Below are 13,630 nucleotides of genomic sequence, written 5' to 3'. Positions count from 1 at the left end.
AATTCATATTGATTTCAGTGAGGCTTTCCTTATAGCCTTATGGGTGATCAATTTTCATAACTGTTACATGTATATATATATATATTTTTTATTGTGGTTCCATTGCAGTTGTCCCCATTTTGCCCCATTATTCTCCCCCTCCCCTGTACACCCTCACCTCCCACATTCAATCCTCCCCCTCCTTGTCTTTGTCCATGGGTCCTTTACACATGTTCCTCGACTTGACCCTTCCTCTTCTTTCCCCGATTTCCCTCCTTCCCCATCCCCTCTGGTTACTGTCAGTTGGTTCTTTATTTCCATGCTTCTGGTTCCATTTTGCTTGCCTGTTTGTCTTGTTAATTAGGTTCGACTTTTAGGTGAGATCATATGGTATTTGCGTTTCACCACCTGGCTTATTTCACTTAGCATAATGCTCTCCAGTTCCATCCATGCTGTTGTGAAGGGTAGGATTTCCTTCTTTCTTTCTGCTGTGTACTATTCCACTGTGTAAACGTACCACAGTTTTTTTGATCCACTCATTTACTGATGGGTACTTAGGCTGTTTCCAGTACTGGGCTATTGTAAATTGTGCTGTCATGAACACTGAATGCCATGAAAATTCAGAAGAACATAAGTTCTTCTGAATTTGTGTTTCAGGATTCTTAATGTTAGCAAAATGAAAAGGGAACCAATTGTATAGGAAAAGATATTTGCCAATGATACCTTGGACAAAGGTTTGATCTCCAAAATATTTGAAGAACTCACACAACTCCACACCAGGAAGACAAATAATCCAATTAAAAAATGGGCAAAGGACATGAACAGACACTTCTCCAAAGAGGGCATACACAGGGCCCAGAGACATATGAAAGGATGCTCAGCATCTCTAGCCATCAGAGTGATGCAAATTAAAACCATAGTGAGATGCTACTTCACACTGGTCAGAATGGCCATCATAAACAAAACAAAAAACCACAAGTGCTGATGAGGCTGTGGAGAAAAGAGAACCCTAGTATACTGTTACATGTATATTTTTAAAGTGTATGCTGAGAATAAATTTCTTACCTATTAGGTCTAACCATTAAACTATTGGATATTTATCAACATTATAGGTGGAAAATTATATCTCAGTATAGTTTTTAATACATTTTTAAAAAATATGAATGAGTTTGAACTTCTTTTCTTTGAACTATCTATTTCACAATTAATATTCAGTTGGAAAGTGAATATTAATTCACCTTTTACTTAGATCTCATCAGCACTTTATGATCTGATTTGAAAATATTTTTTTTCCAGTTTACTAGTTGTCTTTTGAATTTGTTTATGGTCCTCTTTTGCCATGTGAAATTAAATGTTATGTTATTTCTCTAATTTACCAGTACCTTCTCTTAAGGAGTATGAGTTTTGATTCATGTTTAAAAGACCCTTGTGTCTTAAAATAATTGTAAAATTTTCCAGATTTCTGTTATTTTTGTGCTTTTATTTTTTTTACATTTAATTTTTTTGTGTCTAAGAACCTAATTTTACCCTTACATGCCTACCCCATTTCTCAGCACCATTTACAAATAATTCATTTTTTCCACTTATTTGAAATGTCACCTTTAGATATACTAAATTACCAGGTGTATTTGAGTACATTTATGTATTTCATTTTCTGTTGCAATGTTTTAAGTTTATAATCTCTAATTGTCTTTAAGATGGCTGTAATTGTGAACTTCTCTATTTCTCTTTTTCAGTTCTGTACTCTTAATTGATCCCCTTATTGTTACAAAATGACTTCCTTTGTCCCTGGTAGTATTCTTTGCTTTCAAATTCTACATTGTCTGATATTAATATGCCCACTCTAGCTTTCTTTTAATTAGTTTTAGCATATTATGTCTTTTCCCATCATTTTACATTTAACCTATTTGTGGTTTTCTATTTAAAATGGGTTTCTCATAAGCAGCATACAATTGGGTGTTTCTTAAATTCAGTCTGAAAATCTGTGCTGTTTAATTGAAGTGCTTAGACTATTCACATTTAAAAATTTATTGAGGTGAAATACACACACTACAATATTAGTCATTTTTTATTCTAAAAAGATCATTTTTATTGTTTCTTTTTTTAATTTATAACTCATGTTTATTCTATTACAGTTGTCACAATTTTTACCCCCCTCCACCCATCCCACTCCTACTCCCCATTCCATGTCCATGTATATGAGTCATTCATACATGTTCTTTGCCTAGTCCCTTCCCCTTCTTTCCACCATTGTCCTCTTTCCCCATCCCTTCTGGTCACATTCAGTCTGCTCCATGTTTCCATGCCTGTGGTTTATTTTGTTCATTAGTTTCTTTAGTTAAATACAGTCCACTTATAGGTGAGATCATATGGTAATTGTCTTTCATCAACTGGCTTATTTCACTTAGCTTAATATTCTCCAGTTCCATCCCTGTTGTCGCAAAAGGTAGGAGTTCCATCTCTCTCTCTTTTTTCTTTCATTCTTAAATGCAGATTGATTTTATTCTTTTAGATGTTAAAGTTAATTATAAAATATTAAAAAAATTAAAACCATTATAAAGTCTCAGCAATTAAATCAACATGGCACCAGCACAGAAATAATCAAATAGATCAGTGAAATATAACGAGCATTCTAGAGACAAACATATATATCCATCTAACAGTATAATATATAATTAGGTGAGATTTCAAATCAATGGGTAAAATAAGCCTTATTCAACAAATAAGATACATGGATCACTATTACTGAAATAAAACAAATATAGAGCTCTATTTTACACATTATACAAGAAATATTCAGGTGAGATAAAAATCAATATGTGGAATCTAAGGAGGTTTAGAAGAAAATGGAACTAATATTTTTCATGACCTGAAGTAAAATGTTCAAACTCAGAAGCTATAAAGTAAATATTGACAACACGACTGTATTAAACATTTAACTATATAGTAATATACATATAAAAAAGTTAAAGGACAAGAAATAGAATAGAAAAGTATTTGCAACACATCTAAAACATGGTTAATAGGTTTTTTGTTTGTTTTTGTTATTTTTAGAGAAAAAAGTTCTACAAACCTTTAATCAATAAATGGATAAAGAATACTAAAAAGTCATTTAAAGCTTTTTTAAAAAATAATGGAAATAAGCAAGAAATATACTAAAACAGGTTTAGTTTCAACAAATAGTAAAGGAACAATTAAAATAACATCACAATCAGATTAATGAGCACTAAGAATATTGGTAATATCAAGTATTGGCAACTGTGAAAGGAACTGGGTATTCATAGAAACTTTTTCTTAATCTTAAGGCAGTCCCTTTAGCATATCTTGCAGTGCTGGTTTGGTGGAGGTGTATTCTTTTAGCAGCCTTTTATCTTGGAAATTCCTTATTTCACCTTCCATTTCAGTGGAGAGCCTTGCTGGGTAGAGCAGTCTTGGTTGCAGGCCTTTGCTTTTCATGACTTGGAATCTTTCTTGTCAGTCTTTTCTGGCTTGTAGGGTTTCTGTTGCGAAGTCAGCTGCTAGCCATATGGGGGCTCCCTTATATGTTATTAGCTCTTTCTCCCTTGCTTGCTTTAGGATTCTCTGTTTGTTTTTGATATTTGCCATTTTAATGATGATGTGTCTTGGAGTGGGCCTCATTGGGTTCCTCTTGAATGGGACCCTCTGTGCTTCCTGGACTTGTGTGACTTTTTCTCTCCTCCAATTGGAGAAGTTTTCCATCATGACTTTTTCAAAGAGGTTCTCTGTCCCTTCTTCATCCTCTTCTCCTTCTGGTATCCCTATTATATGGATATTATTATGTTTCAGGTTGTCCTGCATTTCCCTAAATGCCTCTCATTCTTTTTGAATCTTTTTTCATTTTCTTGCTCTTTCTGGGAGCTTTTTTCTCCCTTATCCTCCAGCTTGCTGATTTGGTCCTCAGCTTCATCTAGCCAGCTTTTGATTCCTTCTACTGTGTTCTTCAATTCAGAAATTGTATTCTTCATTTCCTCTTGTCTCTTATTGATAGTTTCTATGTCCTTTTTCATGTTGATATACTTTGCAGTAAGTTCCTCATAGTTTCCCTGTAGTTTTTGGTAATTCTCTCTGAGCTCACTGAACTCATTGAGCCTCCTTAGAACCATTGTTTGGAACTCAATATCTTATAGTTTACTTGCCTCTATTTTATTTGGTTTTCTTTCTGGGGATTCCTCATTTCCCTTTGAGTGGGGCATATTTCTTTGTCTTCCCATTATTTGTGAGAGTCTTCTCTTTTGCTTCTGCTTCTTGAGTTGATCTGTCTTGATTTTCTGACTTTGTGGAGTGACATTCTATGGTTGGAGACCGCTGTTTGTAGCTTCTGGATCTGCCTCTGATGGTGTCCGATGTTGACCCTGTCTGATCTTGTCTGTTTGAAACTTCCAGTAATCAACTGTTTGTGGCTGTCACCTTCAGCTGTTAATCTTTTCACTCTACACTCAGCAGGCTGCCTTAGACAGCTCAGGGCGGGGCAGAGTCACTCCTGGGCACGGGATTATTGGGTCCTCTCACGCTGCTGCCATAAGGGGGAGGAGTCCTCACTGGGATCCCGCCAGCTACTGTCTCAGTTCTGTCCCCAAAACCTCTGTCCCCAGTCTCTCCTCAAGTGTTGCCAGACATCTGTGCACCCCCTTAGCCAGGAATCTGTCTGTTGCTGCCACTCTGCGCTCAGCAGCATCTTAGCACACAGCAGGATGGAATCTCACCTGTGGGCGGTGCTTTTGGGTCCTTTGGCACTGGTGCCACCTGGAGGGAGTGGTCCTCTGGCTGAGCAAGATGGCTGCTGCTGCATAGGGGATGAGTGAGTACTGAGATCCCGCTGGCTACTGTTTCAGTTCTCTCCACAAAACTTCCCAGTCTATCCTCTAGCCCACTCTGACCTTCTAGAGTGGGTCTCTAGACCACTCTGCCCCTGCCTTTGCCAGAAACCAAGGTAAGTGGCTGCAAATAAAAATTTTATGTTGGCCCTTTAGGAGGCTCTTTGCGTTTCCAGCCCCCTGTCTCTGCAGAGAGCAACCCTGCCGCTTTTCGCAGCTGACTGTTTTCTGTGTACCTTTTGGGCTCTGGTGCTGTGGGCTAGAGATCTCCATTTTTGGTTTAGACCCCGCTCTTCTCTGGGGGATCCAGCTGACCATTTCAATATCCTTCTGGCGCTGCTGTCTGTGGGCACCCTGCCCACTTTCTCTGGTCTGTACTGTACTCCTTACCAGTTAGATTGCGCTAAAGCCGATTCTTCTGCCTCTGAGGTTACAAGGCTCTCCTCTCGCCATTCTTCAGTTGTTTGTTCCTGGTTATTTCTACCCAATTTAGTTGTAGCTGGTTCTGGGAGGAGGTCAATGTGACTTCCTCTCACTCCTCCACTATCTTGATTCTCTTCCAAATCCTAAAATTAGTCATTTTAAATGAACAATTTAGCAACATTTAGTACATTCACCGTGTGAGGCAACCACCAGCTGTATCTAGTTCCAAAACATCTTCACCATTCCAAAGTAAAACCCCTTATCATTAAACATTTTCTGCCCTTCCCTCAGACCCTGGCAACCACTAATTTGTGTTCCATCTTTCTGAACATATCGGTTGGATATTTCATATAAATGGAATTTTACAATATTTGACTTTTTTTATATGGCTCCTTGAAGATAATGTTTTGCAGCTCAACCATGTAAGCATTATTTGTACTTTATTCCTTTTTATGGTTGAGGAGTATTCTACTGTATGTACTTGTATATATGAGGTATCCCAGTTAGTTTATTTGTTCCTCTGTTGATGAATATTTTGGATATTTACACCTTCTGGCTATTTTGAATAGTGCTGCTGTATGTATCTACAAGTACTTGTTTTCGATTCCTTGGGGATATACCTAGGAATGAAATTTTTGAGTTGTAAGTTAATTCTATGCTTAACTTTAAAACATTTTTTATTGTTGACACTATTGCAGGTGTCCCCATTTCCCCCTTTTGCCCACCTCCACCCAACCCCACTTCCCTCCTGCCAACACTACACAGTTGTCTGTATCTATGGGTTATGCATGTATGTTCTTTAGCTAATCCCTTGCCTTCTTTCATCCAGTCCCCCACTCCCCCTCCCCCCAGACAACTGTCAGTACTTACCTTTTTTGAGGAACTGCCAAACTGTTTTCTATAGTGACTTAAACATTTACATTTCTATCAGCAGTGTACAAGGTTTCTAATTTCTCTTCATCTTCACTAACACTTATTTTCCTTTTTCTATAACCATCCTAGTTGATGGAGAGTGTTACCTCACATTTTTTAAAATTTCATTTTTCAATCATGTTTATTCTAGTACAGTTGTCTCAATTTTTCCCCCTTTGCCCTCTCCCACCAATCTCACCCTGTCTCCCTCCCCCACAGTCAATTCCCATTCTGTTGTCCATGTCCACAGGTCATTCATTCATGTTCTTTGTTTAGTCCCTTCTCCTTCTTTCCCCCATTGTCCTGAAGAAGAAAAATACACATTCTTTTCGAATGCACATGGAACATTTTCAAAAATAAACCCCATGATAGGGCACAAGACAAGCCTCAACAGATTCAAGAAAACTTAAACCATAATCAGCATTTTCTCAGGCCACAGGGCTTGAAACTAGAAACCAACCTCAAGGAAAAATGTCAAAACATTCAAACTCATGGAGACTGAATAGCATGCTATTAAACAATGAATGGATTGAGAATGAGATCAAAGAATAAATAAAAAAATGTATGGAAACAAATGATGATGAACACACAACAGTCCAAATCCTATGGACAGAGAAATTGCAGTCCTCAGAGGGAAGTTCATAGCAATTCATGCCTACCTAATAAAGATAGAAACATTTTAAGTAAATGACCTAACCCTACATCTTCAAGAACTGGAGACACAAAAACAATGAAAACCCAGAACAAGTAGAGAGAAGGACATAAAGGAAATAATCAAGATCAGAGCAGAACTGAATGACATAGAGACTAAAAAAAATTCAAAGGATCAAGAAATCCAGGAGCTGGTTCCTTGAAAAGATAAACAAATTGACGAGCCTTTAAGCAGACTCATCAAGGAAAAAAAGGAGAGAACCCAAATAAATAATATCAGGAATGAAAGAGGAGAAATTACAGCTGATACCACAGAAATACCAAGGATGGAAGGATGGTTCGATATTTGCAAATCTGTAAATGTAGTATATCACATAAATAAAAGAAAAGACAAAAACTGCAAGATCATATTAATAGATACTGAAAAAGCATTTGATAAGGTACAACATCCATTTATGATAAAAATACTCTGAAACATGATACAAAGGATTGTAAGAAATTACTATGAACAATTATATAACAAGATATTTGAAAATCTGGGCAAAGTGGACAAATATCTAGAAAAATATAATATTCCAACACTGAATGAATAAGAAGCAGAAATCCTGAACAGACCAATAACAGCTGATGAAATTGAAGCAGTAATCAAAAAACTCGCAACATACAAAAAACCTGGACCAGATGGTTTCACAGAATTCTACAGAACATTTAAGGATGAGCTAACCCCTGTCCTCCTCAGACTATTCCAAAAAATCCAAGAAGAGGGAAGACTTCCAAACTCTTTTGATGAAGCCAGCATCATCCTAATCCCCCAAACCAGAGAAGACACACCAAAGAAAGAAAACTGCAGGTTAATGTCGTTGATGAACATAGATGCTAAAATCCTCAACAAAATATTGGCAAACCACATCCAGCAATACATTAAAAAGATCACCTACCATGATCAAGTGGGATTCATCTCAAGGATGCAAGGATGGTTCGATATTCACAAATCCATAAATGTAGTATTTCACATAAATAAAAGACAAAAACTGCAAGATCATATTAATAGATACTGAAAAAGCATTTGATAAGGTACAACATCCATTTATGATAAAAATACTCTGAAACATGTGAAAAACAGGGCATACTTATACATGCTAAAGGCCATATATGAAAAACCTACAGCCAACATCATACTCAATGGCAAAAACTAAAAGCGCTCTCACTAAAATTGGGAAGAAGACAAGGATTCGGTTTTCACCACTTCTATTCAACATAGCATTGGAATTCCTAGCCCCGGGACTCAGAGAAGAAAAAAGAAGGGGCATCCATACTGGAAGGGAGGAATTAAAACTATCGTTGTTTGCAGATGACATGATAGTGAACATAGAAAACCCCATAGACTCCCCCAAACCTACTCGACCTAATTAGTGAATTTGGCAAAACAGCGAGATACAAATTCGATGTTCAGAAACCTAAGACATTTTTGTACACCAAAAATGAAATACCAGAATCAGAAATTAGGGGAAAAATTGCTATAGAAGCAAGAAAAATAAAGTACCTAGGAATAAATTTAACCAAGGACGTAAAAGACCTGTATGCAGAAAACTACACAACACTGAAGAAAGAAATTAAGGAAGGCACAAATAAATGGAAGCATATACTGTGTTCATGGGTTGGAAGAATTAACATCATCAAAATGTCCATATTACCCAAAGCAATTTATATATTCAACGCAATCTTTATTAAAATACCAGTGACGTATTTCACAGATATAGAACAAACATTTTTAAAAAATTATGACCCTGAATAGTCGCAGCAATTTTGAGAAAGAAAAACAAAGTAGGAAGGATCAAAATATCTTACATCAAACTATATTACAACACCAGTGTAATCAGAACAGTCAGGCACTGCATAAGAACAGACACATAGATCAATGGAACAGAATAGAGAGCCCAGAAATAAACCATGTCTCTATTGTCAATTAATATTAGACAAAGAGACAGAGGCATAAATGGGGCGAAAGACAAATACCATATGATCTCACCTATAAGTGGAACCTAACCAACAATACAAAGATGCAAGGAAAATAAGACCAGTAACACTGAAAGGAAAAGAAATCAACAGAGACAAGAGGGAAGGAAGGGGGGCGGGGACAAGGAAGGGAAGGGGAAAGTCAAGGAACATATAGCAAGGACTCATGGACAAAACAAAAGGGGAAGAGCTGAGGGAGGGAAGAAGGGAGGGGGCAAGGGAAAGTGGTGGGGGGTTGGCAGAGACAAATGTATTTGAAAAAATAAAATTTTTAAAAAATGGGGTAAAAATCATCTCTTCAACAAATGACATTGAGAGTGATGGACAGCTACATGGAAAAAAATGAAATTTGACCACTAACTTGCACCATACACAAAAATAAACTCAAAATGGAGAAAAGACTTAAATATAAGTTGCAACACCATAAAATCCTAGAGGACAACATAGGCAGGAAACTCTCTGACATCCATGTAGCAATATTTTCACTGATATGTCCACTACAGCAAGGGACATAAAGGAAAGAATAAGCAAATGGAACTTCATAAAGTAATAAGATTCTACACAGGTAAAGAAAACATCAACAAAATGAAAAGGGAATCAACCGTATGGGAAAATATATTTACCAATGATACGTTGGACAGGGGTTTGATCTCCAAGATATATAACAAACTCACACGACTCCACTCTAGGAAGACAAATAATCCAATTAGAGAATAGGCAATGTACCTGAACAGACACTTCTCCAAGGAGGGTGTACACAGGGCCCAGAGACATGTGAAAGGATGCTCATCATCACTAGCTATCAGAGAAATGCACATTAAAACTACAATGAGATATATACCACTTCACACTGGTCAGAATGGCCATCATAAACAAATCGACAAACAACGCATTTTGACGATGTTGTGGAGAAAAGGGAACCCTGGTACAATGTTGGTGGGAATGCAAACTGGTGCAGCCACTTCAAAAAAAGTTTGGAATTTCCTCAAAAAGCTAAAAATGGACCTGCCTTTGACCCAGCGATTCCACTGCTGGGATTATATCATAAGAATCCCAAAACACCAATTCAAAAGAACCTGTGCACCCCAGTGTTCATAGCAGCACAATTTACAATAGCCTAGTGCTGGAAGTAACCTAAGTGCCCATCAGTAAATTAGTGGATCAAAAAACTATGGTACATTTACACAATAGAATCCTATGCAGCGGAAAGAGAGAAAGAGTTACTACACTTTGTGAGAGCATGGATAGGATTAGAGAGCATTATGCTAAGTGAACTAAGCCTGGGGGTGAAAGACAAGTAGCATATGATCTCATCTCTAAGTGGAACCTTAGCAACAAAACAAACAAGCAAGGGAAATATAACCAGCAACAATGAAAGAAAAAACCGAAGCTGACAGAAATGAGAGGGAAGGAAGGAGAGGGGTAGCAGGGAAAGGAAGGGGGGATGGTCAAATCAAGGGATATGTATGATGGACCCATGAAGAAAGCCAAAGTGGGGAAGGATTGAGGGAGTGAAGAAGGGGTTTGTGGGGCAGGGGATTGTGTTGGGAAAATGGAGACAAATATATTTGAACAATAAAAGAAAAACAAACATGAGGTCTGTCTTTATCCTGATGGAAGATTATGCATTTTCTGTTGTCTAATTGCAGACTCTTTTTCAGTGAGTGCTGCTTTTAGTTGGTCTAATTGGGACCTGTACTTGTTGGAATTTACTGTTTGATTTTCCAGAAGGGGTTCATAATAGAAGACTCCCTTCCAATCTCAGCATGTACACATTACTTTCCTTGGATGAAGACTGGCCTTTGCTGTGGTTGTAGGTGGTTCATTTCACTTGGCCATGATCCCTTCCATTCCACATTATTGTAAAGTATCCACTTTTCACCACCTGCCACAATTAAAAAAAAAAAAGAAAAATTTTCATTATGTTTAAGTAGAGAAGTGCATGTGGAAATATGGTCAACAAGGTTTTTACACTTAACTAATGTGGAATCCAACATCAAAGTGATTAACATAACCAAGCTGGTGCAAATGATTTTCAGTGCTTGATTTGGATATTTTGAGTATTTCAGCTATCTCCCTCATGGTATAACGTTGAGTGTGGTCAATTAATGTCTCAGTTTTATTGCTATCAACTTCAGCAGTCTACCCAGCTGTGAAGCATGATCCAGCAAGAAACCTCCAGCACAAAACTTCACAAATCACTTTTGACATGTTCCACCATCACAGAACTTTCTCCATACACTGCACAGATCCTTTTTTTTTTTTTGCATTTCTGTTGCATTTTTTATCTTTCTTGAAATAATAAAGCATAATATACCAAAACGTTGCCTATCTTCTTCAGTATTAAAATGGCTACACAAAAATGCACCAATTTTGGTAAGTTTTTAAATTTTTTAAAGATTTTTATTTTTAGAGAGAGGGGAAAGGGATGGAGAAAGGGAGGGAAAGAGATATCAATGTGTAGTTGCCGCTTGTGTGCCCCACACTAGGGACCTGGCCTTCAACCTAGGCATGTGGCCTGACTGGGAATCGAAGCAGTGACCCTTTGGTTCACAGGCCAGCACTCAGTCCACTGAGCCACACCAGCCAGGGCTGAAAAGTGTTTTTAAATGCACACTTATATGAAAGCTGTCACAATACAATCTAACAAGATTGTTTTGAATGAAGTTAAAGACAGCTAAGTGCTATGAGAGCCGTCTTAATGAAAAACCCAATGAACTTCTTGGCCAACCATATATATAGGATACTAGGCCTTTATCTTATACATAATTTGCAAATATTTTCTCCCATTTTGTAGGTTATCTTTTAACTTTTTAATTATGTCCCTTGATGCACAAAAGTTTTACATTTTTATCAAGCCAGTTTTACCTAAACATTGAGATGTCAATAAAAGTAATGATTATTATTTCTCTGCTTGCTTTCTCTGCCCTTCCTCTGCTCTCCTGGCTGGGAGACTTCAGAATTTTAACATCCTTCAAAGATGGAAACTATTCAGGAAGGCAGAGCTATCCCATTAACCCTAGACTTCTCACCTCTAGATTCTTCCATGAGGGGGAAATAAACATGTGGTATTTAGGACTCTGTATGTTGAGGTCTTTATTGCATCAGCATAATCTATCCCCTAACTTATACAATTCCAATGTGCCATACAAATATTACCATTTCCTGATTGTGCCATGATGAAGGTTGAGAAACAATAATTTGGGCCATTTCTTCTTGGTCCCTTTTGCTAGTTCCCCCTCCTCAGTGTCATTAACAGGGAAATTCCTTTGCCTCCTGCCCATCCAGGTGTTTAGTTTATTCTGGTCCCAACAGATAGATAGAATACCCTCAATTCTTACAGAAAACTTGGGCATATAGGAATCCAATGCCTTGTTTTTGGTACCACCTGGGGTAAAGGTTGGTGGCCTTGGTGCTGGAAGCCCCCAGGATTTCCTTCTCTACCAGTCCTTCAGTAGTCCAGCATCCATGAAACACTATACCTGTATCATGGATTCCTACTTGGGTGATTTGAGTACCACCTCTTACAAGAAGACAGACATTTCCATTGTTTCTGCAGCCCTCACAAGTATTTTTCTCCTGAAATGCAGTCCCTCAAACTTTTTTTTCAGCCTCTGAGCCTGGTTATAACACAACAAGCTGTGAACATTACCATGAACTGCAGGCTTCTTGGCTCATTGGTTCCCTTGGACAGGTAGCATGAGGGCTCCTCTCCCAGGATCTTCTCCCAGGAGGATACTCCCACTTCTGGAACTCCCTGACAACAGCTGATGGGCAGGCAGTCTATGGAATCCTCCCTCCCCATGCTAAGGAGCTTATTATTTCATTGCTTCCCATCTCTCTCCTCCTCCCAGTGCTCCTTCTCTGTGTAAGAGAACTGCTTGGGGAAGCCCTGGTTTGTCCCTCAGGACCATGGGACAGGGTGGAGTTCTGGCTCTGGGGTGCATCCAGACTGCCATTTGAGTGTGTTACTGCCCTGAGAGCACTGCTTCTCCTTCCAGAACTGTGAGCTCCAGATCCTTTGAGCTGGAGCATTAACAGCAGTTGCCCTGTCCCCAGCAGTGCCCGATTAAGACTTGTGATGTAACAGCAGCATCCATGTCTAGTCTTTCTTAGGCTGATGTAATAAAGGGCGTGTTTCTGTCAATTCTGGGACTCTAATTGGTGTGGCTAGATGCTAAGGAGGGATCAGTCTATGCAGGTCAAGGAGTGGGGCCAGTCTGTCAGCCTGTGTCCAGGGATGCCTGTTAGTGTTTAGGCATGAATGACTGTGTGTCTGATTTGTCAGGTCCCTTGGTGTGTCTCAGGCTGCTCCTTTGAGCATGTGTGCATGTGCATGCTGTGGGGATTGGTGGAGGGGGGTCTTTATATCTTGCGTTGCTACTGAGAGTTCCATGTGTGAGGCCGTAATCACCTATCTGGGGGGACCTATGTATGATGGTGTGTAATGTGGTGCAGCTGTGTGTATGTGAGAGAGACCAAGGCAAGATTGTTGTCACAAGGTTAGTGAGATAGTGTAACATTGTGTGGTTGTGCCAATATGAGTGTGTGACAGCTCTTATATGGCTACCCAGGAGTAATCCTTAGTAACCTATTGATTCCATGGTGTTTGTAAGCATTTTCTTTCTGTGCCTCAAATAGTTGCTGATTTTGCCAAGGTAGGATAGGATGAATGTCTGAAAATCTGGCTTCCGTGATCCTTCATGCGTGATTCCTCATCTTTGCGGAAAGGTGTGCTCAAGCAGAAATATCATACCTGTTTCTGCAGTATGATAATGGTATTTCAGGGATGACACTTTCTAGGGTCTCTGGTG

The sequence above is a fragment of the Pteronotus mesoamericanus genome, unplaced genomic scaffold (assembly GCF_021234165.1).
Source record: "Pteronotus mesoamericanus isolate MK-2021 breed Mesoamerican mustached bat unplaced genomic scaffold, CSHL_Meso_final scaffold_165, whole genome shotgun sequence".
NCBI lineage: Eukaryota > Metazoa > Chordata > Mammalia > Chiroptera > Mormoopidae > Pteronotus > Pteronotus mesoamericanus.
Note: the sequence above shows the minus strand (reverse complement) of the source record.